Source organism: Lissotriton vulgaris, unplaced genomic scaffold, assembly GCF_964263255.1.
Source record: "Lissotriton vulgaris unplaced genomic scaffold, aLisVul1.2 SCAFFOLD_496, whole genome shotgun sequence".
Classification (NCBI taxonomy): domain Eukaryota; kingdom Metazoa; phylum Chordata; class Amphibia; order Caudata; family Salamandridae; genus Lissotriton; species Lissotriton vulgaris.
This window is the reverse complement of record NW_028255038.1, coordinates 1-23,126: the sequence shown is the minus strand read 5'-3', so window position 1 is coordinate 23,126 and position 23,126 is coordinate 1. Positions and strand designations below refer to the sequence as shown.

Sequence of the window (23,126 nt, the reverse complement as noted above, 5' to 3'; positions counted from 1 at the left end):
AGATAGATAGATAGATAGATAGATAGATAGATAGATAGATAGATAGATAGATAGATAGATAGATAGATAGATAGATAGATAGATAGATAGATAGATAGATAGATAGATATTGGGAGAGAGAGAGCGTTAATATAAACTGAGACTTTATTTTCCATCAAGCTGTCTTTCATTTCCTTCAGGAGCAGAATGTTCTGATCATCAGCGCTCCAGAATCTAGTGCTTGGTTGGCAAGCATCACACATTGTGATGTGTTAGCTAAGAGTTCCATGTCGTTCAGACTCATATATTCCTCTGTAGTTGTACCTTGGTGATTCAACAAAATGTGGCATCATAAGCAGCATTCTACTGCCATAGACTGGACAGAAAAAAATTTAGAATTTCACTGAAAAAAAAAAAAAGCATACTTAGGCAGAGCTTTCTGGACAGTAAGGACATTAGAGTAAGTGATGAATAAGCACTGCTTTTGTTAATTTACATAGGCAGAACAGAGACTGCTGGGAAAAGCCTGAAATTAAAGGCACAGAAAATGCCTGCTTCTGGATAGAACACTAAGAAGGGTTGAAAGTTTTTTCTCTGACCCTGGCCACTCTTACAAGCAATCCTACGATAGTCAGAAGGACCCACCCTAAAAAAGAAGGGACAGCCATTTGGACCCTTTCCACCTTTTCTATATCTCGCCTGATCGAGCCTGATCGAGCGCTGATTGAGCGGATTAGCACATGTACTTCTCATTTTGGGAAGGTATTGCTTAGCTTGCTACCAGCAGCTCAGTTATGTTATGATGTTAGAGGCTTGCAAGGAATGCTTTAGTCCCGCATTAGGCAGTTTTTATTGCTTATTGCATTCAAGGGAAAGATCATTAGCCAGAATCTGTGGCCCAGCTATTCACCTTGGCATTCCGATTTGCACAAAGGGAATAAGCATTTGAGAGAAAATGCAACATGTGTTTCTTATGTTGTTATGAACAGCTTTTTATTCTTTCTCTTTAGGGTCTAGCCAATGCAGAAATAGATAAATAAGTGCGGACTTCCTGTAAGACGTGTCCAATGCTGGGACAAAATAAAAGGGGACACTTATAAATGATAGTGATATCGTTTGAGAAAGGGTAAGTTGACACTGAATTTCATGTATATTCACAGACCAAGCATGAAAAAGTCCCCAGCATGATCTTCATTGCGTGCTTAGAGCTGGTATTAGCTTTTCAGAGGTGCAGGCCTTTCGAAGGCTCGTTGGTTTAGGGGTATGATTCTCGCTTTGGGTGCGAGAGGTCCCGGGTTCAAATCCAGGATGAGCCCTTTCATTGGTGCTTTTTTAAAGTAGTATTGAAGTATTCATTTCAAAGCCATATATCAATTTTCTCTTTGCAGTAGTGGATGAATATTTGCTAGAGTCTCATGCTTTTAACCTTGCCCTGCCTGAGCAAATAGGAAACATTTCTCTTTAAGCATTTTGCAAAAATGCTGAACTTGCATGGCATATACAAGCGTTCAGCTAGGGCTGTCTGGGAAGGTTGCATAAAAGAAATCTAAAACCAGAGGCCCTTGGAATAGCCTGTTTTGAGAAGTTTCATCACAGAAGAATCAACTGTAGACATCTGTTTCTGTAGTGTAGTGGTTATCACGTTCGCCTCACACGCGAAAGGTCCCCGGTTCGAAACCGGGCAGAAACAGTTGTTATATTGTCTTGGCTGCAATGTTGAGAGGTGCCGTTTTGCCATGAAATTGTCCAGGCCCTGAAGATGGTTTCATGCAGACTCGTTCCAAGAAATTGAATTCTCTTAAAAACACTAAAGTAATTAACATGTGGATGTATCTGTTGATTCACAGACCTCGCTTTCAAAAGAGCCCTGCATTCTGTTCATTGCTCACCTAGAACATGCATTAACTTTGGGAATTGTTGGCACCAACAGGCATCTTAGTTTAGTGGAGTGTTTCTGGTATTTAAGTGCAGAAGCCCTGGGCTCAATTCCTCAGTGACCCTTCTCAAGGTGATGATACAAATGCATCGTCACATTTACGTTTAATGTCAGAATTGTTTATTTCTATTTGGTGGTGTATGAATGCTTGCAATAGTATGTTGATTTATTCTAGCCTTGAATGAATAAAAGCATATCACTCCTCTTTATGTATTTTTCTAATACATTGATATTTGCATCTCCTTTCCTAGCCTGCATTTTTCACTATCTTACAGGCTGTATATAATAAGTATCAATTCAGGGGCCCTTCTTCTACTCAATTCACAACTGTTCTATCACGGCATTGATAAGCAATCTACATCTGCTTCTGTTGTGTATTGGTTATCAGGTTTACCTGACGTGTGAAAGCCCCATGTTTGACAGTGCGCGTTAACAAAGAGACCAATGATTTTTATTAAAAGATGTCATGTGTTTTTGTTACCTTGCACCGGCCAAAAAGTGCCAGAGATGACTTCATTTGCAGTCACTTGAAAAGTAGGGATTCTCAAATAAATGGTAAGAGGTTGGAACAAATCTAAAGGAATGCATGGCATATCTATATGTATGTGTATTCAGGTATCCATATATAAAGATAGATAGATAGATAGATAGATAGATAGATAGATAGATAGATAGATAGATAGATAGATAGATAGATAGATAGATAGATAGATAGATAGATAGATAGATAGATAGATAGATAGATAGATAGATAGATAGATAGATAGATAGATAGATAGATAGATAGATAGATAGATATTGGGAGAGAGAGAGCGTTAATATAAACTGAGACTTTATTTTCCATCAAGCTGTCTTTCATTTCCTTCAGGAGCAGAATGTTCTGATCATCAGCGCTCCAGAATCTAGTGCTTGGTTGGCAAGCATCACACATTGTGATGTGTTAGCTAAGAGTTCCATGTCGTTCAGACTCATATATTCCTCTGTAGTTGTACCTTGGTGATTCAACAAAATGTGGCATCATAAGCAGCATTCTACTGCCATAGACTGGACAGAAAAAACATTTAGAATTTCACTGAAAAAAAAAAAAAGCATACTTAGGCAGAGCTTTCTGGACAGTAAGGACATTAGAGTAAGTGATGAATAAGCACTGCTTTTGTTAATTTACATAGGCAGAACAGAGACTGCTGGGAAAAGCCTGAAATTAAAGGCACAGAAAATGCCTGCTTCTGGATAGAACACTAAGAAGGGTTGAAAGTTTTTTCTCTGACCCTGGCCACTCTTACAAGCAATCCTACGATAGTCAGAAGGACCCACCCTAAAAAAGAAGGGACAGCCATTTGGACCCTTTCCACCTTTTCTATATCTCGCCTGATCGAGCGCTGATTGAGCGGATTAGCACATGTACTTCTCATTTTGGGAAGGTATTGCTTAGCTTGCTACCAGCAGCTCAGTTATGTTATGATGTTAGAGGCTTGCAAGGAATGCTTTAGTCCCGCATTAGGCAGTTTTTATTGCTTATTGCATTCAAGGGAAAGATCATTAGCCAGAATCTGTGGCCCAGCTATTCACCTTGGCATTCCGATTTGCACAAAGGGAATAAGCATTTGAGAGAAAATGCAACATGTGTTTCTTATGTTGTTATGAACAGCTTTTTATTCTTTCTCTTTAGGGTCTAGCCAATGCAGAAATAGATAAATAAGTGCGGACTTCCTGTAAGACGTGTCCAATGCTGGGACAAAATAAAAGGGGACACTTATAAATGATAGTGATATCGTTTGAGAAAGGGTAAGTTGACACTGAATTTCATGTATATTCACAGACCAAGCATGAAAAAGTCCCCAGCATGATCTTCATTGCGTGCTTAGAGCTGGTATTAGCTTTTCAGAGGTGCAGGCCTTTCGAAGGCTCGTTGGTTTAGGGGTATGATTCTCGCTTTGGGTGCGAGAGGTCCCGGGTTCAAATCCAGGATGAGCCCTTTCATTGGTGCTTTTTTAAAGTAGTATTGAAGTATTCATTTCAAAGCCATATATCAATTTTCTCTTTGCAGTAGTGGATGAATATTTGCTAGAGTCTCATGCTTTTAACCTTGCCCTGCCTGAGCAAATAGGAAACATTTCTCTTTAAGCATTTTGCAAAAATGCTGAACTTGCATGGCATATACAAGCGTTCAGCTAGGGCTGTCTGGGAAGGTTGCATAAAAGAAATCTAAAAGCAGAGGCCCTTGGAATAGCCTGTTTTGAGAAGTTTCATCACAGAAGAATCAACTGTAGACATCTGTTTCTGTAGTGTAGTGGTTATCATGTTCGCCTCACACGCGAAAGGTCCCCGGTTCGAAACCGGGCAGAAACAGTTGTTATATTGTCTTGGCTGCAATGTTGAGAGGTGCCGTTTTGCCATGAAATTGTCCAGGCCCTGAAGATGGTTTCATGCAGACTCGTTCCAAGAAAGTGAATTCTCTTAAAAACACTAAAGTAATTAACATGTGGATGTATCTGTTGATTCACAGACCTCGCTTTCAAAAGAGCCCTGCATTCTGTTCATTGCTCACCTAGAACATGCATTAACTTTGGGAATTGTTGGCACCAACAGGCATCTTAGTTTAGTGGAGTGTTTCTGGTATTTAAGTGCAGAAGCCCTGGGCTCAATTCCTCAGTGACCCTTCTCAAGGTGATGATACAAATGCATTGTCACCTTTACGTTTAATGTCAGAATTGTTTATTTCTATTTGGTGGTGTATGAATGCTTGCAATAGTATGTTGATTTTTTCTAGCCTTGAATGAATAAAAGCATATCACTCCTCTTTATGTATTTTTCTAATACATTGATATTTGCATCTCCTTTCCTAGCATGCATTTTTCACTATCTTACAGGCTGTATATAATAAGTATCAATTCAGGGGCCCTTCTTCTACTCAATTCACAACTGTTCTATCACGGCATTGATAAGCAATCTACATCTGCTTCTGTTGTGTATTGGTTATCATGTTTACCTGACGTGGGAAAGCCCCATGTTTGACAGTGCGCGTTAACAAAGAGACCAATGATTTTTATTAAAAGTTGTCATGTGTTTTTGTTACCTTGCACCGGCCAAAAAGTGCCAGAGATGACTTCATTTGCAGTCACTTGAAAAGTAGGGATTCTCAAATAAATGGTAAGAGGTTGGAACAAATCTAAAGGAATGCATGGCATATCTATATGTATGTGTATTCAGGTATCCATATATAAAGATAGATAGATAGATAGATAGATAGATAGATAGATAGATAGATAGATAGATAGATAGATAGATAGATAGATAGATAGATAGATAGATAGATAGATAGATAGATAGATAGATAGATAGATAGATAGATAGATAGATAGATAGATAGATATTGGGAGAGAGAGAGCGTTAATATAAACTGAGACTTTATTTTCCATCAAGCTGTCTTTCATTTCCTTCAGGAGCAGAATGTTCTGATCATCAGCGCTCCAGAATCTAGTGCTTGGTTGGCAAGCATCACACATTGTGATGTGTTAGCTAAGAGTTCCATGTCGTTCAGACTCATATATTCCTCTGTAGTTGTACCTTGGTGATTCAACAAAATGTGGCATCATAAGCAGCATTCTACTGCCATAGACTGGACAGAAAAAACATTTAGAATTTCACTGAAAAAGAAAAAAAGCATACTTAGGCAGAGCTTTCAGGACAGTAAGGACATTAGAGTAAGTGATGAATAAGCACTGCTTTTGTTAATTTACATAGGCAGAACAGAGACTGCTGGGAAAAGCCTGAAATTAAAGGCACAGAAAATGCCTGCTTCTGGATAGAACACTAAGAAGGGTTGAAAGTTTTTTCTCTGACCCTGGCCACTCTTACAAGCAATCCTACGATAGTCAGAAGGACCAACCCTAAAAAAGAAGGGACAGCCATTTGGACCCTTTCCACCTTTTCTATATCTCGCCTGATCGAGCCTGATCGAGCGCTGATTGAGCGGATTAGCACATGTACTTCTCATTTTGGGAAGGTATTGCTTAGCTTGCTACCAGCAGCTCAGTTATGTTATGATGTTAGAGGCTTGCAAGGAATGCTTTAGTCCCGCATTAGGCAGTTTTTATTGCTTATTGCATTCAAGGGAAAGATCATTAGCCAGAATCTGTGGCCCAGCTATTCACCTTGGCATTCCGATTTGCACAAAGGGAATAAGCATTTGAGAGAAAATGCAACATGTGTTTCTTATGTTGTTATGAACAGCTTTTTATTCTTTCTCTTTAGGGTCTAGCCAATGCAGAAATAGATAAATAAGTGCGGACTTCCTGTAAGACGTGTCCAATGCTGGGACAAAATAAAAGGGGACACTTATAAATGATAGTGATATCGTTTGAGAAAGGGTAAGTTGACACTGAATTTCATGTATATTCACAGACCAAGCATGAAAAAGTCCCCAGCATTATCTTCATTGCGTGCTTAGAGCTGGTATTAGCTTTTCAGAGGTGCAGGCCTTTCGAAGGCTCATTGGTTTAGGGGTATGATTCTTGCTTTGGGTGCGAGAGATCCCGGGTTCAAATCCAGGATGAGCCCTTTCATTGGTGCTTTTTTAAAGTAGTATTGAAGTATTCATTTCAAAGCCATATATCAATTTTCTCTTTGCAGTAGTGGATGAATATTTGCTAGAGTCTCATGCTTTTAACCTTGCCCTGCCTGAGCAAATAGGAAACATTTCTCTTTAAGCATTTTGCAAAAATGCTGAACTTGCATGGCATATACAAGCGTTCAGCTAGGGCTGTCTGGGAAGGTTGCATGAAAGAAATCTAAAACCAGAGGCCCTTGGAATAGCCTGTTTTGAGAAGTTTCATCACAGAAGAATCAACTGTAGACATCTGTTTCTGTAGTGTAGTGGTTATCACGTTCGCCTCACACGCGAAAGGTCACCGGTTTGAAACCGGGCAGAAACAGTTGTTATATTGTCTTGGCTGCAATGTTGAGAGGTGCCATTTTGCCATGAAATTGTCCAGGCCCTGAAGATGGTTTCATGCAGACTCGTTCCAAGAAAGTGAATTCTCTTAAAAACACTAAAGTAATTGACATGTGGATGTATCTGTTGATTCACAGACCTCGCTTTCAAAAGAGCCCTGCATTCTGTTCATTGCTCACCTAGAACATGCATTAACTTTGGGAATTGTTGGCACCAACAGGCATCTTAGTTTAGTGGAGTGTTTCTGGTGTTTAAGTGCAGAAGCCCTGGGCTCAATTCCTCGGTGACCCTTCTCAAGGTGATGATACAAATGCATCGTCACCTTTACGTTTAATGTCAGAAATCTTTATTTCTATTTGGTGGTGTATGAATGCTTGCAATAGTATGTTGATTTTTTCTAGCCTTGAATGAATAAAAGCATATCACTCCTCTTTATGTATTTTTCTAATACATTGATATTTGCATCTCCTTTCCTAGCCTGCATTTTTCACTATCTTACAGGCTGTATATAATAAGTATCAATTCAGGGGCTCTTCTTCTACTCAATTCACAACTGTTCTATCACGGCATTGATAAGCAATCTACATCTGCTTCTGTTGTGTATTGGTTATCATGTTTACCTGACGTGTGAAAGCCCCATGTTTGACAGTGCGCGTTAACAAAGAGACCAATGATTTTTATTAAAAGTTGTCATGTGTTTTTGTTACCTTGCACCGGCCAAAAAGTGCCGGAGATGACTTCATTTGCAGTCACTTGAAAAGTAGGGATTCTCAAATAAATGGTAAGAGGTTGGAACAAATCTAAAGGAATGCATGGCATATCTATATGTATGTGTATTCAGGTATCCATATATAAAGATAGATAGATAGATAGATAGATAGATAGATAGATAGATAGATAGATAGATAGATAGATAGATAGATAGATAGATAGATAGATAGATAGATAGATAGATAGATAGATAGATAGATAGATAGATAGATAGATAGATAGATAGAGAGAGCGTTAATATAAACTGAGACTTTATTTTCCATCAAGCTGTCTTTCCTTTCCTTCAGGAGCAGAATGTTCTGATCATCAGCGCTCCAGAATCTAGTGCTTGGTTGGCAAGCATCACACATTGTGATGTGTTAGCTAAGAGTTCCATGTCGTTCAGACTCATATATTCCTCTGTAGTTGTACCTTGGTGATTCAACAAAATGTTGCATCATAAGCAGCATTCTACTGCCATAGACTGGACAGAAAAAACATTTAGAATTTCACTGAAAAAGAAAAAAAGCATACTTAGGCAGAGCTTTCTGGACAGTAAGGACATTAGAGTAAGTGATGAATAAGCACTGCTTTTGTTAATTTACATAGGCAGAACAGAGACTGCTGGGAAAAGCCTGAAATTAAAGGCACAGAAAATGCCTGCTTCTGGATAGAACACTAAGAAGGGTTGAAAGTTTTTTCTCTGACCCTGGCCACTCTTACAAGCAATCCTATGATAGTCAGAAGGACCCACCCTAAAAAAGAAGGGACAGCCATTTGGACCCTTTCCACCTTTTCTATATCTCGCCTGATCGAGCCTGATCGAGCGCTGATTGAGCGGATTAGCACATGTACTTCTCATTTTGGGAAGGTATTGCTTAGCTTGCTACCAGCAGCTCAGTTATGTAATGATGTTAGAGGCTTGCAAGGAATGCTTTAGTCCTGCATTAGGCAGTTTTTATTGCTTATTGCATTCAAGGGAAAGATCATTAGCCAGAATCTGTGGCCCAGCTATTCACCTTGGCATTCCGATTTGCACAAAGGGAATACGCATTTGAGAGAAAATGCAACATGTGTTTCTTATGTTGTTATGAACAGCTTTTCATTCTTTCTCTTTAGGGTCTAGCCAATGCAGAAATAGATAAATAAGTGCGGACTTCCTGTAAGACGTGTCCAATGCTGGGACAAAATAAAAGGGGACACTTATAAATGATAGTGATATCGTTTGAGAAAGGGTAAGTTGACACTGAATTTCATGTATATTCACAGACCAAGCATGAAAAAGTCCCCAGCATGATCTTCATTGCGTGCTTAGAGCTGGTATTAGCTTTTCAGAGGTGCAGGCCTTTCGAAGGCTCGTTGGTCTAGGGGTATGATTCTCGCTTTGGGTGCGAGAGGTCCCGGGTTCAAATCCAGGATGAGCCCTTTCTTTGGTGCTTTTTTAAAGTAGTATTGAAGTATTCATTTCAAAGCCATATATCAATTTTCTCTTTGCAGTAGTGGATGAATATTTGCTAGAGTCTCATGCTTTTAACCTTGCCCTGCCTGAGCAAATAGGAAACATTTCTCTTTAAGCATTTTGCAAAAATGCTGAACTTGCATGGCATATACAAGCGTTCAGCTAGGGCTGTCTGGGAAGGTTGCATAAAAGAAATCTAAAACCAGAGGCCCTTGGAATAGCCTGTTTTGAGAGGTTTCATCACAGAAGAATCAACTGTAGACATCTGTTTCTGTAGTGTAGTGGTTATCACGTTCGCCTCACACGCGAAAGGTCCCCGGTTCGAAACCGGGCAGAAACAGTTGTTATATTGTCTTGGCTGCAATGTTGAGAGGTGCCGTTTTGCCATGAAATTGTCCAGGCCCTGAAGATGGTTTCATGCAGACTCGTTCCAAGAAAGTGAATTCTCTTAAAAACACTAAAGTAATTAACATGTGGATGTATCTGTTGATTCACAGACCTCGCTTTCAAAAGAGCCCTGCATTCTGTTCATTGCTCACCTAGAACATGCATTAACTTTGGGAATTGTTGGCACCAACAGGCATCTTAGTTTAGTGGAGTGTTTCTGGTATTTAAGTGCAGAAGCCCTGGGCTCAATTCCTCAGTGACCCTTCTCAAGGTGATGATACAAATGCATCGTCACCTTTACGTTTAATGTCAGAATTGTTTATTTCTATTTGGTGGTGTATGAATGCTTGCAATAGTATGTTGATTTTTTCTAGCCTTGAATGAATAAAAGCATATCACTCCTCTTTATGTATTTTTCTAATACATTGATATTTGCATCTCCTTTCCTAGCCTGCATTTTTCACTATCTTACAGGCTGTATATAATAAGTATCAATTCAGGGGCCCTTCTTCTACTCAATTCACAACTGTTCTATCACGGCATTGATAAGCAATCTACATCTGCTTCTGTTGTGTATTGGTTATCATGTTTACCTGACGTGTGAAAGCCCCATGTTTGACAGTGCGCGTTAACAAAGAGACCAATGATTTTTATTAAAAGTTGTCATGTGTTTTTGTTACCTTGCACCGGCCAAAAAGTGCCAGAGATGACTTCATTTGCAGTCACTTGAAAAGTAGGGATTCTCAAATAAATGGTAAGAGGTTGGAACAAATCTAAAGGAATGCATGGCATATCTATATGTATGTGTATTTAGGTATCCATATATAAAGATAGATAGATAGATAGATAGATAGATAGATAGATAGATAGATAGATAGATAGATAGATAGATAGATAGATAGATAGATAGATAGATAGATAGATAGATAGATAGATAGATAGATAGATAGATAGATAGATAGATAGATAGATAGATAGATAGATAGATAGATAGATAGATATTGGGAGAGAGAGAGCGTTAATATAAACTGAGACTTTATTTTCCATCAAGCTGTCTTTCATTTCCTTCAGGAGCAGAATGTTCTGATCATCAGCGCTCCAGAATCTAGTGCTTGGTTGGCAAGCATCACACATTGTGATGTGTTAGCTAAGAGTTCCATGTCGTTCAGACTCATATATTCCTCTGTAGTCTTACCTTGGTGATTCAACAAAATGTGGCATCATAAGCAGCATTCTACTGACATAGACTGGACAGAAAAAACATTTAGAATTTCACTGAAAAAGAAAAAAAGCATACTTAGGCAGAGCTTTCTGGACAGTAAGGACATTAGAGTAAGTGATGAATAAGCACTGCTTTTGTTAATTTACATAGGCAGAACAGAGACTGCTGGGAAAAGCCTGAAATTAAAGGCACAGAAAATGCCTGCTTCTGGATAGAACACTAAGAAGGGTTGAAAGTTTTTTCTCTGACCCTGGCCACTCTTACAAGCAATCCTACGATAGTCAGAAGGACCCACCCTAAAAAAGAAGGGACAGCCATTTGGACCCTTTCCACCTTTTCTATATCTCGCCTGATCGAGCCTGATCGAGCGCTGATTGAGCGGATTAGCACATGTACTTCTCATTTTGGGAAGGTATTGCTTAGCTTGCTACCAGCAGCTCAGTTATGTTATGATGTTAGAGGCTTGCAAGGAATGCTTTAGTCCCGCATTAGGCAGTTTTTATTGCTTATTGCATTCAAGGGAAAGATCATTAGCCAGAATCTGTGGCCCAGCTATTCACCTTGGCATTCCGATTTGCACAAAGGGAATAAGCATTTGAGAGAAAATGCAACATGTGTTTCTTATGTTGTTATGAACAGCTTTTTATTCTTTCTCTTTAGGGTCTAGCCAATGCAGAAATAGATAAATAAGTGCGGACTTCCTGTAAGACGTGTCCAATGCTGGGACAAAATAAAAGGGGACACTTATAAATGATAGTGATATCGTTTGAGAAAGGGTAAGTTGACACTGAATTTCATGTATATTCACAGACCAAGCATGAAAAAGTCCCCAGCATGATCTTCATTGCGTGCTTAGAGCTGGTATTAGCTTTTCAGAGGTGCAGGCCTTTTGAAGGCTCGTTGGTCTAGGGGTATGATTCTCGCTTTGGGTGCGAGAGGTCCCGGGTTCAAATCCAGGATGAGCCCTTTCTTTGGTGCTTTTTTAAAGTAGTATTGAAGTATTCATTTCAAAGCCATATATCAATTTTCTCTTTGCAGTAGTGGATGAATATTTGCTAGAGTCTCATGCTTTTAACCTTGCCCTGCCTGAGCAAATAGGAAACATTTCTCTTTAAGCATTTTGCAAAAATGCTGAACTTGCATGGCATATACAAGCGTTCAGCTAGGGCTGTCTGGGAAGGTTGCATAAAAGAAATCTAAAACCAGAGGCCCTTGGAATAGCCTGTTTTGAGAAGTTTCATCACAGAAGAATCAACTGTAGACATCTGTTTCTGTAGTGTAGTGGTTATCACGTTCGCCTCACACGCGAAAGGTCCCCGGTTCGAAACTGGGCAGACACAGTTGTTATATTGTCTTGGCTGCAATGTTGAGAGGTGCCATTTTGACATGAAATTGTCCAGGCCCTGAAGATGGTTTCATGCAGACTCGTTCCAAGAAAGTGAATTCTCTTAAAAACACTAAAGTAATTAACATGTGGATGTATCTGTTGATTCACAGACCTCGCTTTCAAAAGAGCCCTGCATTCTGTTCATTGCTCACCTAGAACATGCATTAACTTTGGGAATTGTTGGCACCAACAGGCATCTTAGTTTAGTGGAGTGTTTCTGGTATTTAAGTGCAGAAGCCCTGGGCTCAATTCCTCAGTGACCCTTCTCAAGGTGATGATACAAATGCATCGTCACCTTTACGTTTAATGTCAGAATTGTTTATTTCTATTTGGTGGTGTATGAATGCTTGCAATAGTATGTTGATTTATTCTAGCCTTGAATGAATAAAAGCATATCACTCCTCTTTATGTATTTTTCTAATACATTGATATTTGCATCTCCTTTCCTAGCCTGCATTTTTCACTATCTTACAGGCTGTATATAATAAGTATCAATTCAGGGGCCCTTCTTCTACTCAATTCACAACTGTTCTATCACGGCATTGATAAGCAATCTACATCTGCTTCTGTTGTGTATTGGTTATCATGTTTACCTGACGTGTGAAAGCCCCATGTTTGACAGTGCGCGTTAACAAAGAGACCAATGATTTTTATTAAAAGTTGTCATGTGTTTTTGTTACCTTGCACCGGCCAAAAAGTGCCAGAGATGACTTCATTTGCAGTCACTTGAAAAGTAGGGATTCTCAAATAAATGGTAAGAGGTTGGAACAAATCTAAAGGAATGCATGGCATATCTATATGTATGTGTATTCAGGTATCCATAATAGATAGATAGATAGATAGATAGATAGATAGATAGATAGATAGATAGATAGATAGATAGATAGATAGATAGATAGATAGATAGATAGATAGATAGATAGATAGATAGATAGATAGATAGATAGATAGATAGATAGATAGATAGATAGATAGATAGATAGATAGATAGATAGATAGATAGATAGATAGATATTGGGAGAGAGAGAGCGTTAATATAAACTGAGACTTTATTTTCCATCAAGCTGTCTTTCATTTCCTTCAGGAGCAGAATGTTCTGATCATCAGCGCTCCAGAATCTAGTGCTTGGTTGGCAAGCATCACACATTGTGATGTGTTAGCTAAGAGTTCCATGTCGTTCAGACTCATATATTCCTCTGTAGTTGTACCTTGGTGATTCAACAAAATGTGGCATCATAAGCAGCATTCTACTGCCATAGACTGGACAGAAAAAAATTTAGAATTTCACTGAAAAAAAAAAAAAGCATACTTAGGCAGAGCTTTCTGGACAGTAAGGACATTAGAGTAAGTGATGAATAAGCACTGCTTTTGTTAATTTACATAGGCAGAACAGAGACTGCTGGGAAAAGCCTGAAATTAAAGGCACAGAAAATGCCTGCTTCTGGATAGAACACTAAGAAGGGTTGAAAGTTTTTTCTCTGACCCTGGCCACTCTTACAAGCAATCCTACGATAGTCAGAAGGACCCACCCTAAAAAAGAAGGGACAGCCATTTGGACCCTTTCCACCTTTTCTATATCTCGCCTGATCGAGCCTGATCGAGCGCTGATTGAGCGGATTAGCACATGTACTTCTCATTTTGGGAAGGTATTGCTTAGCTTGCTACCAGCAGCTCAGTTATGTTATGATGTTAGAGGCTTGCAAGGAATGCTTTAGTCCCGCATTAGGCAGTTTTTATTGCTTATTGCATTCAAGGGAAAGATCATTAGCCAGAATCTGTGGCCCAGCTATTCACCTTGGCATTCCGATTTGCACAAAGGGAATAAGCATTTGAGAGAAAATGCAACATGTGTTTCTTATGTTGTTATGAACAGCTTTTTATTCTTTCTCTTTAGGGTCTAGCCAATGCAGAAATAGATAAATAAGTGCGGACTTCCTGTAAGACGTGTCCAATGCTGGGACAAAATAAAAGGGGACACTTATAAATGATAGTGATATCGTTTGAGAAAGGGTAAGTTGACACTGAATTTCATGTATATTCACAGACCAAGCATGAAAAAGTCCCCAGCATGATCTTCATTGCGTGCTTAGAGCTGGTATTAGCTTTTCAGAGGTGCAGGCCTTTCGAAGGCTCGTTGGTTTAGGGGTATGATTCTCGCTTTGGGTGCGAGAGGTCCCGGGTTCAAATCCAGGATGAGCCCTTTCATTGGTGCTTTTTTAAAGTAGTATTGAAGTATTCATTTCAAAGCCATATATCAATTTTCTCTTTGCAGTAGTGGATGAATATTTGCTAGAGTCTCATGCTTTTAACCTTGCCCTGCCTGAGCAAATAGGAAACATTTCTCTTTAAGCATTTTGCAAAAATGCTGAACTTGCATGGCATATACAAGCGTTCAGCTAGGGCTGTCTGGGAAGGTTGCATAAAAGAAATCTAAAACCAGAGGCCCTTGGAATAGCCTGTTTTGAGAAGTTTCATCACAGAAGAATCAACTGTAGACATCTGTTTCTGTAGTGTAGTGGTTATCACGTTCGCCTCACACGCGAAAGGTCCCCGGTTCGAAACCGGGCAGAAACAGTTGTTATATTGTCTTGGCTGCAATGTTGAGAGGTGCCGTTTTGCCATGAAATTGTCCAGGCCCTGAAGATGGTTTCATGCAGACTCGTTCCAAGAAATTGAATTCTCTTAAAAACACTAAAGTAATTAACATGTGGATGTATCTGTTGATTCACAGACCTCGCTTTCAAAAGAGCCCTGCATTCTGTTCATTGCTCACCTAGAACATGCATTAATTTTGGGAATTGTTGGCACCAACAGGCATCTTAGTTTAGTGGAGTGTTTCTGGTATTTAAGTGCAGAAGCCCTGGGCTCAATTCCTCAGTGACCCTTCTCAAGGTGATGATACAAATGCATCGTCACATTTACGTTTAATGTCAGAATTGTTTATTTCTATTTGGTGGTGTATGAATGCTTGCAATAGTATGTTGATTTATTCTAGCCTTGAATGAATAAAAGCATATCACTCCTCTTTATGTATTTTTCTAATACATTGATATTTGCATCTCCTTTCCTAGCCTGCATTTTTCACTATCTTACAGGCTGTATATAATAAGTATCAATTCAGGGGCCCTTCTTCTACTCAATTCACAACTGTTCTATCACGGCATTGATAAGCAATCTACATCTGCTTCTGTTGTGTATTGGTTATCAGGTTTACCTGACGTGTGAAAGCCCCATGTTTGACAGTGCGCGTTAACAAAGAGACCAATGATTTTTATTAAAAGATGTCATGTGTTTTTGTTACCTTGCACCGGCCAAAAAGTGCCAGAGATGACTTCATTTGCAGTCACTTGAAAAGTAGGGATTCTCAAATAAATGGTAAGAGGTTGGAACAAATCTAAAGGAATGCATGGCATATCTATATGTATGTGTATTCAGGTATCCATATATAAAGATAGATAGATAGATAGATAGATAGATAGATAGATAGATAGATAGATAGATAGATAGATAGATAGATAGATAGATAGATAGATAGATAGATAGATAGATAGATAGATAGATAGATAGATAGATAGATAGATAGATAGATAGATAGATAGATAGATAGATAGATAGATAGATAGATAGATAGATAGATAGATAGATAGATAGATAGATAGATAGATAGATAGATAGATATTGGGAGAGAGAGAGCGTTAATATAAACTGAGACTTTATTTTCCATCAAGCTGTCTTTCATTTCCTTCAGGAGCAGAATGTTCTGATCATCAGCGCTCCAGAATCTAGTGCTTGGTTGGCAAGCATCACACATTGTGATGTGTTAGCTAAGAGTTCCATGTCGTTCAGACTCATATATTCCTCTGTAGTTGTACCTTGGTGATTCAACAAAATGTGGCATCATAAGCAGCATTCTACTGCCATAGACTGGACAGAAAAAACATTTAGAATTTCACTGAAAAAAAAAAAAAGCATACTTAGGCAGAGCTTTCTGGACAGTAAGGACATTAGAGTAAGTGATGAATAAGCACTGCTTTTGTTAATTTACATAGGCAGAACAGAGACTGCTGGGAAAAGCCTGAAATTAAAGGCACAGAAAATGCCTGCTTCTGGATAGAACACTAAGAAGGGTTGAAAGTTTTTTCTCTGACCCTGGCCACTCTTACAAGCAATCCTACGATAGTCAGAAGGACCCACCCTAAAAAAGAAGGGACAGCCATTTGGACCCTTTCCACCTTTTCTATATCGAGCCTGATCGAGCCTGATCGAGCGCTGATTGAGCGGATTAGCACATGTACTTCTCATTTTGGGAAGGTATTGCTTAGCTTGCTACCAGCAGCTCAGTTATGTTATGATGTTAGAGGCTTGCAAGGAATGCTTTAGTCCCGCATTAGGCAGTTTTTATTGCTTATTGCATTCAAGGGAAAGATCATTAGCCAGAATCTGTGGCCCAGCTATTCACCTTGGCATTCCGATTTGCACAAAGGGAATAAGCATTTGAGAGAAAATGCAACATGTGTTTCTTATGTTGTTATGAACAGCTTTTTATTCTTTCTCTTTAGGGTCTAGCCAATGCAGAAATAGATAAATAAGTGCGGACTTCCTGTAAGACGTGTCCAATGCTGGGACAAAATAAAAGGGGACACTTATAAATGATAGTGATATCGTTTGAGAAAGGGTAAGTTGACACTGAATTTCATGTATATTCACAGACCAAGCATGAAAAAGTCCCCAGCATGATCTTCATTGCGTGCTTAGAGCTGGTATTAGCTTTTCAGAGGTGCAGGCCTTTCGAAGGCTCGTTGGTTTAGGGGTATGATTCTCGCTTTGGGTGCGAGAGGTCCCGGGTTCAAATCCAGGATGAGCCCTTTCATTGGTGCTTTTTTAAAGTAGTATTGAAGTATTCATTTCAAAGCCATATATCAATTTTCTCTTTGCAGTAGTGGATGAATATTTGCTAGAGTCTCATGCTTTTAACCTTGCCCTGCCTGAGCAAATAGGAAACATTTCTCTTTAAGCATTTTGCAAAAATGCTGAACTTGCATGGCATATACAAGCGTTCAGCTAGGGCTGTCTGGGAAGGTTGCATAAAAGAAATCTAAAACCAGAGGCCCTTGGAATAGCCTGTTTTGAGAAGTTTCATCACAGAAGAATCAACTGTAGACATCTGTTTCTGTAGTGTAGTGGTTATCATGTTCGCCTCACACGCGAAAGGTCCCCGGTTCGAAACCGGGCAGAAACAGTTGTTATATTGTCTTGGCTGCAATGTTGAGAGGTGCCGTTTTGCCATGAAATTGTCCAGGCCCTGAAGATGGTTTCATGCAGACTCGTTCCAAGAAAGTGAATTCTCTTAAAAACACTAAAGTAATTAACATGTGGATGTATCTGTTGATTCACAGACCTCGCTTTCAAAAGAGCCCTGCATTCTGTTCATTGCTCACCTAGAACATGCATTAACTTTGGGAATTGTTGGCACCAACAGGCATCTTAGTTTAGTGGAGTGTTTCTGGTATTTAAGTGCAGAAGCCCTGGGCTCAATTCCTCAGTGACCCTTCTCAAGGTGATGATACAAATGCATCGTCACCTTTACGTTTAATGTCAGAATTGTTTATTTCTATTTGGTGGTGTATGAATGCTTGCAATAGTATGTTGATTTTTTCTAGCCTTGAATGAATAAAAGCATATCACTCCTCTTTATGTATTTTTCTAATACATTGATATTTGCATCTCCTTTCCTAGCATGCATTTTTCACTATCTTACAGGCTGTATATAATAAGTATCAATTCAGGGGCCCTTCTTCTACTCAATTCACAACTGTTCTATCACGGCATTGATAAGCAATCTACATCTGCTTCTGTTGTGTATTGGTTATCATGTTTACCTGACGTGGGAAAGCCCCATGTTTGACAGTGCGCGTTAACAAAGAGACCAATGATTTTTATTAAAAGTTGTCATGTGTTTTTGTTACCTTGCACCGGCCAAAAAGTGCCAGAGATGACTTCATTTGCAGTCACTTGAAAAGTAGGGATTCTCAAATAAATGGTAAGAGGTTGGAACAAATCTAAAGGAATGCATGGCATATCTATATGTATGTGTATTCAGGTATCCATATATAATAGATAGATAGATAGATAGATAGATAGATAGATAGATAGATAGATAGATAGATAGATAGATAGATAGATAGATAGATAGATAGATAGATAGATAGATAGATAGATAGATAGATAGATAGATAGATAGATAGATAGATAGATAGATAGATAGATAGATAGATAGATAGATAGATATTGGGAGAGAGAGAGCGTTAATATAAACTGAGACTTTATTTTCCATCAAGCTGTCTTTCCTTTCCTTCAGGAGCAGAATGTTCTGATCATCAGCGCTCCAGAATCTAGTGCTTGGTTGGCAAGCATCACACATTGTGATGTGTTAGCTAAGAGTTCCATGTCGTTCAGACTCATATATTCCTCTGTAGTTGTACCTTGGTGATTCAACAAAATGTGGCATCATAAGCAGCATTCTACTGCCATAGACTGGACAGAAAAAACATTTAGAATTTCACTGAAAAAGAAAAAAAGCATACTTAGGCAGAGCTTTCTGGACAGTAAGGACATTAGAGTAAGTGATGAATAAGCACTGCTTTTGTTAATTTACATAGGCAGAACAGAGACTGCTGGGAAAAGCCTGAAATTAAAGGCACAGAAAATGCCTGCTTCTGGATAGAACACTAAGAAGGGTTGAAAGTTTTTTCTCTGACCCTGGCCACTCTTACAAGCAATCCTATGATAGTCAGAAGGACCCACCCCAAAAAAGAAGAGACAGCCATTTGGACCCTTTCCACCTTTTCTATATCTCGCCTGATCGAGCCTGATCGAGCGCTGATTGAGCGGATTAGCACATGTACTTCTCATTTTGGGAAGGTATTGCTTAGCTTGCTACCAGCAGCTCAGTTATGTAATGATGTTAGAGGCTTGCAAGGAATGCTTTAGTCCTGCATTAGGCAGTTTTTATTGCTTATTGCATTCAAGGGAAAGATCATTAGCCAGAATCTGTGGCCCAGCTATTCACCTTGGCATTCCGATTTGCACAAAGGGAATAAGCATTTGAGAGAAAATGCAACATGTGTTTCTTATGTTGTTATGAACAGCTTTTTATTCTTTCTCTTTAAGGTCTAGCCAATGCAGAAATAGATAAATAAGTGCGGACTTCCTGTAAGACGTGTCCAATGCTGGGACAAAATAAAAGGGGACACTTATAAATGATAGTGATATCGTTTGAGAAAGGGTAAGTTGACACTGAATTTCATGTATATTCACAGACCAAGCATGAAAAAGTCCCCAGCATGATCTTCATTGCGTGCTTAGAGCTGGTATTAGCTTTTCAGAGGTGCAGGCCTTTCGAAGGCTCGTTGGTCTAGGGGTATGATTCTCGCTTTGGGTGCGAGAGGTCCCGGGTTCAAATCCCGGACGAGCCCTTTCATTGGTGCTTTTTTAAAGTAGTATTGAAGTATTCATTTCACAGCCATATATCAATTTTCTCTTTGCAGTAGTGGATGAATATTTGCTAGAGTCTCATGCTTTTAACCTTGCCCTGCCTGAGCAAATAGGAAACATTTCTCTTTAAGCATTTTGCAAAAATGCTGAACTTGCATGGCATATACAAGCGTTCAGCTCGGGCTGTCTGGGAAGGTTGCATGAAAGAAATCTAAAACCAGAGGCCCTTGGAATAGCCTGTTTTGAGAAGTTTCATCACAGAAGAATCAACTGTAGATATCTGTTTCTGTAGTGTAGTGGTTATCACGTTCGCCTCACACGCGAAAGGTCCCCGGTTCGAAACCGGGCAGAAACAGTTGTTATATTGTCTTGGCTGCAATGTTGAGAGGTGCCGTTTTGCCATGAAATTGTCCAGGCCCTGAAGATGGTTTCATGCAGACTCGTTCCAAGAAAGTGAATTCTCTTAAAAACACTAAAGTAATTGGCATGTGGATGTAACTGTTGATTCACAGACCTCGCTTTCAAAAGAGCCCTGCATTCTGTTCATTGCTCAACTAGAACATGCATTAACTTTGGGAATTGTTGGCACCAACAGGCATCTTAGTTTAGTGGAGTGTTTCTGGTGTTTAAGTGCAGAAGCCCTGGGCTCAATTCCTCGGTGACCCTTCTCAAGGTGATGATACAAATGCATTGTCACCTTTACGTTTAATGTCAGAAATCTTTATTTCTATTTGGTGGTGTATGAATGCTTGCAATAGTATGTTGATTTTTTCTAGCCTTGAATGAATAAAAGCATATCAACTCCTCTTTATGTATTTTTCTAATACATTGATATTTGCATCTCCTTTCCTAGCCTGCATTTTTCACTATCTTACAGGCTGTATATAATAAGTATCAATTCAGGGGCCCTTCTTCTACTCAATTCACAACTGTTCTATCACGGCATTGATAAGCAATCTACATCTGCTTCTGTTGTGTATTGGTTATCATGTTTACCTGACGTGTGAAAGCCCCATGTTTGACAGTGCACGTTAACAAAGAGACCAATGATTTTTATTAAAAGTTGTCATGTGTTTTTGTTACCTTGCACCGGCCAAAAAGTGCCGGAGATGACTTCATTTGCAGTCACTTGAAAAGTAGGGATTCTCAAATAAATGGTAAGAGGTTGGAACAAATCTAAAGGAATGCATGGCATATCTATATGTATGTGTATTCAGGTATCCATATATAAAGATAGATAGATAGATAGATAGATAGATAGATAGATAGATAGATAGATAGATAGATAGATAGATAGATAGATAGATAGATAGATAGATAGATAGATAGATAGATAGATAGATAGATAGATAGATAGATAGATAGATAGATAGATAGATAGATAGATAGATAGATAGATAGATAGATAGATAGATAGATAGATAGATAGATAGATAGATAGATAGATAGATAGATAGATAGATAGATATATTGGGAGAGAGAGAGCGTTAATATAAACTGAGACTTTATTTTCCATCAAGCTGTCTTTCCTTTCCTTCAGGAGCAGAATGTTCTGATCATCAGCGCTCCAGAATCTAGTGCTTGGTTGGCAAGCATCACACATTGTGATGTGTTAGCTAAGAGTTCCATGTCATTCAGACTCATATATTCCTCTGTAGTCTTACCTTGGTGATTCAACAAAATGTGGCATCATAAGCAGCATTCTACTGCCATAGACTGGACAGAAAAAACATTTAGAATTTCACTGAAAAAGAAAAAAAGCATACTTAGGCAGAGCTTTCTGGACAGTAATGACATTAGAGTAAGTGATGAATAAGCACTGCTTTTGTTAATTTACATAGGCAGAACAGAGACTGCTGGGAAAAGCCTGAAATTAAAGGCACAGAAAATGCCTGCTTCTGGATAGAACACTAAGAAGGGTTGAAAGTTTTTTCTCTGACCCTGGCCACTCTTACAAGCAATCCTATGATAGTCAGAAGGACCCACCCCAAAAAAGAAGAGACAGCCATTTGGACCCTTTCCACCTTTTCTATATCTCGCCTGATCGAGCCTGATCGAGCGCTGATTGAGCGGATTAGCACATGTACTTCTCATTTTGGGAAGGTATTGCTTAGCTTGCTACCAGCAGCTCAGTTATGTAATGATGTTAGAGGCTTGCAAGGAATGCTTTAGTCCTGCATTAGGCAGTTTTTATTGCTTATTGCATTCAAGGGAAAGATCATTAGCCAGAATCTGTGGCCCAGCTATTCACCTTGGCATTCCGATTTGCACAAAGGGAATAAGCATTTGAGAGAAAATGCAACATGTGTTTCTTATGTTGTTATGAACAGCTTTTTATTCTTTCTCTTTAAGGTCTAGCCAATGCAGAAATAGATAAATAAGTGCGGACTTCCTGTAAGACGTGTCCAATGCTGGGACAAAATAAAAGGGGACACTTATAAATGATAGTGATATCGTTTGAGAAAGGGTAAGTTGACACTGAATTTCATGTATATTCACAGACCAAGCATGAAAAAGTCCCCAGCATGATCTTCATTGCGTGCTTAGAGCTGGTATTAGCTTTTCAGAGGTGCAGGCCTTTCGAAGGCTCGTTGGTCTAGGGGTATGATTCTCGCTTTGGGTGCGAGAGGTCCCGGGTTCAAATCCCGGACGAGCCCTTTCATTGGTGCTTTTTTAAAGTAGTATTGAAGTATTCATTTCACAGCCATATATCAATTTTCTCTTTGCAGTAGTGGATGAATATTTGCTAGAGTCTCATGCTTTTAACCTTGCCCTGCCTGAGCAAATAGGAAACATTTCTCTTTAAGCATTTTGCAAAAATGCTGAACTTGCATGGCATATACAAGCGTTCAGCTAGGGCTGTCTGGGAAGGTTGCATGAAAGAAATCTAAAACCAGAGGCCCTTGGAATAGCCTGTTTTGAGAAGTTTCATCACAGAAGAATCAACTGTAGATATCTGTTTCTGTAGTGTAGTGGTTATCACGTTCGCCTCACACGCGAAAGGTCCCCGGTTCGAAACCGGGCAGAAACAGTTGTTATATTGTCTTGGCTGCAATGTTGAGAGGTGCCGTTTTGCCATGAAATTGTCCAGGCCCTGAAGATGGTTTCATGCAGACTCGTTCCAAGAAAGTGAATTCTCTTAAAAACACTAAAGTAATTGGCATGTGGATGTATCTGTTGATTCACAGACCTCGCTTTCAAAAGAGCCCTGCATTCTGTTCATTGCTCAACTAGAACATGCATTAACTTTGGGAATTGTTGGCACCAACAGGCATCTTAGTTTAGTGGAGTGTTTCTGGTGTTTAAGTGCAGAAGCCCTGGGCTCAATTCCTCGGTGACCCTTCTCAAGGTGATGATACAAATGCATTGTCACCTTTACGTTTAATGTCAGAAATCTTTATTTCTATTTGGTGGTGTATGAATGCTTGCAATAGTATGTTGATTTTTTCTAGCCTTGAATGAATAAAAGCATATCAACTCCTCTTTATGTATTTTTCTAATACATTGATATTTGCATCTCCTTTCCTAGCCTGCATTTTTCACTATCTTACAGGCTGT

At 39.2% G+C, this 23,126-nt stretch overlaps 9 non-coding genes across 9 annotated transcripts; all 9 read left to right on the top strand.

The window, feature by feature from the left end:
- The first annotated feature begins 1,596 nt into the window (after nucleotides 1-1,596).
- On the top strand, nucleotides 1,597-1,669 carry TRNAV-CAC (transfer RNA valine (anticodon CAC)). Its single transcript has one exon. It is a non-coding gene; the product is annotated as a tRNA-Val (tRNA).
- A 2,522-nt stretch (nucleotides 1,670-4,191) lies between these two features.
- On the top strand, nucleotides 4,192-4,264 carry TRNAV-CAC (transfer RNA valine (anticodon CAC)). The gene has a single exon. It is a non-coding gene; the product is annotated as a tRNA-Val (tRNA).
- A 5,081-nt stretch (nucleotides 4,265-9,345) lies between these two features.
- TRNAV-CAC (transfer RNA valine (anticodon CAC)) lies at nucleotides 9,346-9,418 on the top strand. The gene has a single exon. It is a non-coding gene; the product is annotated as a tRNA-Val (tRNA).
- A 5,157-nt stretch (nucleotides 9,419-14,575) lies between these two features.
- Nucleotides 14,576-14,648, top strand: TRNAV-CAC (transfer RNA valine (anticodon CAC)). The gene has a single exon. It is a non-coding gene; the product is annotated as a tRNA-Val (tRNA).
- Nucleotides 14,649-17,240: 2,592 nt separating this feature from the next.
- Nucleotides 17,241-17,313, top strand: TRNAV-CAC (transfer RNA valine (anticodon CAC)). The gene has a single exon. It is a non-coding gene; the product is annotated as a tRNA-Val (tRNA).
- A 2,164-nt stretch (nucleotides 17,314-19,477) lies between these two features.
- On the top strand, nucleotides 19,478-19,549 carry TRNAP-UGG (transfer RNA proline (anticodon UGG)). Its single transcript has one exon. It is a non-coding gene; the product is annotated as a tRNA-Pro (tRNA).
- A 301-nt stretch (nucleotides 19,550-19,850) lies between these two features.
- Nucleotides 19,851-19,923, top strand: TRNAV-CAC (transfer RNA valine (anticodon CAC)). The gene has a single exon. It is a non-coding gene; the product is annotated as a tRNA-Val (tRNA).
- Nucleotides 19,924-22,153: 2,230 nt separating this feature from the next.
- TRNAP-UGG (transfer RNA proline (anticodon UGG)) lies at nucleotides 22,154-22,225 on the top strand. The gene has a single exon. It is a non-coding gene; the product is annotated as a tRNA-Pro (tRNA).
- Nucleotides 22,226-22,526: 301 nt separating this feature from the next.
- On the top strand, nucleotides 22,527-22,599 carry TRNAV-CAC (transfer RNA valine (anticodon CAC)). Its single transcript has one exon. It is a non-coding gene; the product is annotated as a tRNA-Val (tRNA).
- The last annotated feature ends 527 nt before the right edge of the window (nucleotides 22,600-23,126 follow it).